We start from the raw sequence: 6,369 nt of genomic DNA on the forward strand, positions 1-6,369 counted from the left end.
CTTTAAAGAAGAAAAAGTCGACAAATAAATGACTGAACATTACATCTCAAACCCTTAGAAAAAAGAAGAACAAATCTACACCAAAAGCAGTAGAAGACAGGAAATAATTAAAATCTGAGCTAAAATCAATAAAATTGAAACAAAAGAAACAATTGAAAATATTGACAGAACAAAAAGTTGGCTCTTTGAAAAAACAAATAAAATTGACAGACCCTTAGCCATGCTTAAGAAGGGAAGGAGAGAGAATACTCAAATTACTAATGTATGTGATGAAAAAAGAAATATCACGACAGACACAAGAGCAATACAAAAGATAATTAGAAATTATTTTGAAAACTTGCACTCCAATAAAATAGAAAATATTGAAGGCATTGATAAATTTCTAAAGTCATATAATTTGCCCAAATTGAATCAGGATTATATACACAATTTAAACAGATCAATTTTAAGCAATGAAATAGAAGATGCCATCAGAAATCTACAAAATAAGAAAAGCCCAGGACTGGATTAATACATAGCCGATTTCTTAAAGAAGAACTAATACCAATACTCTTCAATTTATTCCAGGAAATAGAAAAAGAGGCAGCACTTCCAAAGTCATTCTATGAGGCCAATATCACCCTGATTCCAAAGCCAGGAAAAGACACATCAAAAAAAGAAGATTTCAGACCAATCTCTAAAGAACATAGATGCAAAAATTCTCAATAAAATTTTAGCAAATCGAATACAAAAACATATCAAAAAGGTCATGCACCATGATCAAGGGGGATTCACCACCTATTAGCAGTCTAACTTGTTGTCTTGTCTTCAAATACAGTCCCAGAGTTTTCTTACTCTAGCACTGAAGATGAATTCTATGATGCTGATGAATTCCTTCAGAGCAGCTTATCCCAAAATTCTTCTGTATCTGTCTCAGTCTTGACACACAGCAGCTCAGGAAATAGACTAAAACACCCAGATACCACAGAGTCACTAAATTCTTCTATGTCCAATGGGACAAATAATGCTGACCTTTTTGATTCACCTGACTATAGATGATGACAGAGAAGCAGGATCAGTGAAGGAGTACATGCACCTCTTGTCACAGGTTAGGCTCAGAATAGATCTTACTAAGGTAGTTCTTCCAACATTTATTCTCAAAAATTCTCTTTTAGAAATACATGCAGAATTTTTTGCACATCTGGGCCTGTTTGTGAGCATTAGTGACCGGAAAGATCCCAGGGATTGAATGGTTCAGGTTGTGAAATGGTACCTCTTAGTCTTTCATGAGGAAAGGAAAGGATTTGTTGCAAAAATGTCATACAACCTCATTTTGGGTGAGATCTTTCAGTGTTACCGGACATTAGCAAATTACACTGAAGAGAACAAAGAACTGGTTTCAGAAGGACCTGTTTCCTGGGTTTCTAAAAACATTGTAACTTTCATAGTTCAATAGGTTTCCCATCTTCCACCCATTTTGGCACTTTATTCTGAATGTTTTAACAAGAAAATTCAATTTAAAGCTCATATTTGCACTAAATCAAATTTTCTTGGGATGTCAATTGGGGTGCACAACATAGGGCAAGGCTATGTCTTACACCTAAACTGTAATGATCATTATATTTTAATAAAAATAATAAGTATTGATGAAAAGGTGGATAAAGATGGATCCTTACATACTGTTGGTAGGAATCTAAATTAGTATAACCATTATGAAAAAATTACGGAAGTTCCACAAAAATTAAAAAAAAAAACCACCAGCAATCCCAAAACTGTGTCCATATGCAAAGGTGATGAAATCAGAATGCCAAAGACATCTATGCTTCCATGCTTATTGTGGCACTAGTCACCATAACCAAAATAAGGATTCAATGTAAGTATATAACAACAGATGAATGGATGAACAAAATGTGGTAAATACACATTATAGAATGATATCCAGCCATAACAAAGCATGAAATTCTATCATTTGTAGCAGCATGGATGAGTCTGGAAGACATTATTTTAAGTGAAATAAGCCATGCTCATAAAGACAAATACTGTAATCTTACTCATATATGTGATTATCAGAGTCTGGGGAAGACAGACCACAGGGAAATGTAGAGAGATTGATTAATGTATTTAATGTTACAATTAGCTAGGAGAAATAAATTCCGGTCTTCTATTGCATAACAGGTGACTACAGTTAGCAATAATATATTGTGTATTTCAAAAGAGAAGAGACAATTTTGAATGTTCCCACCACAAAGAAATGATAAATGCTTAAGGTGATAGATATTAATCACCCTAATTTAATCATTACACCATTTATACTGTAAGAAAACATTATGTTGTACCCTGTAAATATGTACAATTATTATATGTCAATCAAAAATGAAATAAGCCAGTTGTGGTGGCACAGATCGGCAATCCCAGTAGCTCAGGATTCTGTGAATTCAAAACTAGCCTCAGCAACAGTGAGGCACTAAGCAACTCATTGAGACCCTGTCTCTAAATAAAACACACAAAATGGCTGGGTATGTGACTCAGTAGTTGAGTGCCCCTGAGTTCAATCCCTGGTACCCAGCCCCACCCAAAATTAAATAAGACTTAAGAGGGAAATATATTACATGCAAGGGAAACTAAAAGGCCATTGTGATCTGGTGTAGCCTATCAGACACAGAGATTTTAGGTGAGGCTGGCCTAGGAGGAAGACAGAATATGCAGTGTTTCTAGCTCTGGTACAAATGATTTATTCTCAGACTGTCTGTATGCCTAAAATGCTGTGATCACGTTTTTCTAAGAAAGACAATATATTCACAATTTTATCATTTAAAACTGTTTCCTTCTACTTGATTCTATGGAAATGTCTGAATTATATATTTATACATATATAACATAAATTTAATTATCTATAAACACTAAGTGACCCACAAAAATATAAAGTGTGTTTACTATTTCCCTGTGCATTTTCTACCACTTTGCCTTTTCCTAAGGCCTAAAATTTGTAGAGAGCAATAGATCATGTACTGAAGGCTTCATGTGCCTGGCATAATGTCTTCTCAAGAATTAGTATGCTTATGCATTTTCCTTTATAGGAAATGCTACACATTTAGCAAAAGAATATTGTCAACTCCCTACTCCTATATAAGCTTATATACTGATTTTTATTCCAAAATATGAGTTCATGGATCAACTCTTAAAACAGGATTGTTCACATGAAGTTTATTCCTAAATTTAGTTATTGGTAACTTCCTTAAGTTAACAGATTATTCTTCCTAGATAGGAACTATGTTTTAAATATATTTTCATAAAGATCCTAGCATATAGGATATTCTGTATACTTAGTAATGATAAAATATTGTGCAGTGATCAAATTTCTTATACTTAATTGAAATGCATTGTTCATTAATTTCTAGAGTCTTGGGGTGAGGGTGACACAACCTCATTTGTTTCACAGAACAGATTTTTTTACATAACTTCTGCTTTAGTTTCCTAGTCAAGAGAAATAAATGTACCACAGGTTTCTTACTGACTAATAAACTCTTCCAGTGGAGCTGAACCCACTTTGTTTTCTAAGTCTCATGCTTCTTCAGCAGGTATACAACTCTTTGAGGAATACAGCAAAACTTCATGCTCATGATGTATTATCCCATACATCATTAGAACTGTCACATTACTGTAGTGTTCAAGAAATAGATCTTTAGTGAAAAAGCACAAGTAGGACACATTACTCAAAAGGTGGGGGCTCTTCTGTGCAGTGGATTCAGCTTAATAAGAATCTTGCCAATTGCTTAAAACATAAATTTTGAAAATGATGCCCATGCAAGACCCAATACCACCTAAACAAATGTATGAATTACCTTTTATAAAAAGGGTATGAAGATCTTCTTCGCTATACTATATATAAATATATCTTAGTGAACAATTTCGTATTTTTATAGCTTAAATTGAATGTCTGTACATCTAATAAACTTTAAATTAGTAAAGAAAATGAAGATTTTTAAGTTGATAAACTAATTTTAATGCTTTTCAGTCTTTTCTTCTATAGTCATTTGCTTATACATAGATTCAATAGCTCAGTTTGATGAAAAATCTAGTAAATATCCATCCAAGTTTGTTGTGAAAACGTTATTTCAGCATATGCTATTCTGTCATTTGAAAATTAAATGTGTTCTATGAAATTCATTACTTGATGTTATTAAAATATAAATATTGATTCTCTAAGGTTTTCATTGAATTGTGACCTATTACACATTGTTTATTTTACTGAACAGACTACATTAAGCGAATTGAAATCATTAACAGTATACATGATTGATTATCATTTGTACTCATTTAAGTACACTTATTAAAGGAATACAGTCAGTCTTATTTCGAGCAACTGTTATGAACTTCGTTATAAAATGGATGCTACTGAAAGTGAATTACCTTTCTTCCTATAAATTTTTGATATTCTTTCCCCATATGTGGAACTTTAATTAGCTCCAAGCCACTTTCTTCACCTTTATTTAATTACTAATTACAAATTAAGGTCATTCCAAACACCAAGAGTATTGGTTTTGTACAGTCCTTAATTTGATTGTCTTCTATCTCCTTAAATATGTGAGATTTATTTTAGAATACTTTCGTTAATAAAAGTTTCAGGTGTTATTATGGGTCAAGATAATATCAAACACCAACCAAAAATACTTCATTCTTTCATAAAGGATAAGAATCCCTAATGATGTGAGTATAATTATTCTACTAAATTCCCTGTGGTTTATTCTTTGCCTCTTGGCAGGTTCTTGTTCTAACCACATCTTCATATCTCAAATGTTGGACAAAAACTAAACATGATCCTCAATATAAGAAATAAAAGTTTTTTAATGAACAACACTTCTAAATATACATTAATTAAAAGGAAAAAAAGAATAGGCCATGTATACCTTCTTGCTATATCTACCTACTAGAAAGGCAACTGAATTTCTTAAGGCAATACCGAATTCTTATTTCATTCATATCTCAACATTTTATATATGTTAACATATTTGGATGAATAATCTTTTAAGAAACCAGTGGTACAACTATTTAATACTGTAATAAATGCCCATGGTAAGCTGACATTTTTCCTCTGAACATTTTTAAATGCCAATTCTTCCTAAAAATAGACTGAACATTTACAAAATTCAATAAAATCTTTACTGTAAAATTTTAATATTTTGTACACAGTAAATGCTTTATTTTCTCAGATTAATGTTTTTATAATGATTTTTCTAAAAAATGGCGCAGTATTATTTGAACAAAGTCACAATATTTTATTCACTTATGTAGCCACAGACCACAGAAGTATTGTCTTTTACTTCTATTTAGTTAGAGTTCTTACCTTTAGTAAAAGAGCATGAGGTAGAGTTCTTGCCTAGTATGTATGAGGCCCTCTGTTTCATCAAATGACAAATAAAATTTAAAAGCAATGTTAAGTAAAAACAGTGGTTGAAAAGTAAAATGAGAGTTTTAAAATTTTAAATGAGAAAATCCTTTGCAAATATAAACTTTATTCAAAATTTGTTCATAACTTATCAAGCCAATTTAAAACACTGACTGTCTTACAGTCCCTGTTGTGCTGCTATCACAAAATACTAGAGATTGGGTATTTTCTGAACAAAAGAAACTATGGGTTCATGTTTTGGGAGGCTGGGAAATCTAAGATTAGGGCATTGAATCTGGTGAGGGCCTTCTTGCTGTACCATCCCATGGTAAAAGGCAGAAAAGCAAGAGAGCACACAAGACAGCGTGAAATTATAACAAAACTAATCTCATGGCAGCAAAAGCATTCCTGTGATGATGATATGAATCAATTCATGAGGGCAAAGTGCTCATGACCTAATCACCTCTTAAAGGTTGTTGAGAGCCACAGCCGAAGGGGCCCCAGCAAACTTCCAGCTGCCGGCTGATGATTGGCTCACAGCGGCCCCAGCAACATCTAGCTGATTGGCTCCTCGGCCCCAGCAACATCTAGCTGATTGGCTCCTCTGCGGTGATGCTCATTGGGCTGTTTCCCTGCCCTTTCAGACCACGGAGCTGCTCATTGGGGGACTTTTTTGGCTCCGCCCACGTGACCCAACCAATCGGCCTCAAGAGCAGGAGGATTGTGGGAGGTGGAGAGAAGCTTGTGTGGGAGAGAGAGGCTTGTGGAAAGCCGGTGGTGGCAGTTGAGGCTCTGAGGGTTTTTCCTGAGAGGCTGTTTTGTTTGGCGTGTGTGGTTCTAAAAATAAAGTTAGTTTCTTTTGACAAGTGGCTCCTGATTGTGCCCAGCCAGACTGCGGCATTTGGTGGCCCGTACGGGGATCGAACCCGCGACCTTGACATTAACAAATAACATCAACCAAAATGCACCCACTATTATGACTAGACAAGGTTTTAGGAAAGGAA

General features: G+C 34.1%; 1 pseudogene; it reads left to right on the forward strand.

Moving 5' to 3' along the window:
- The first annotated feature begins 755 nt into the window (after nucleotides 1-755).
- Nucleotides 756-1,681, forward strand: LOC125610844 (annotated as a pseudogene).
- Nucleotides 1,682-6,369: the final 4,688 nt, after the last annotated feature.

Source organism: Marmota marmota, unplaced genomic scaffold, assembly GCF_001458135.2.
Source record: "Marmota marmota marmota unplaced genomic scaffold, marMar, whole genome shotgun sequence".
Taxonomy (NCBI): Eukaryota; Metazoa; Chordata; class Mammalia; order Rodentia; family Sciuridae; genus Marmota; species Marmota marmota.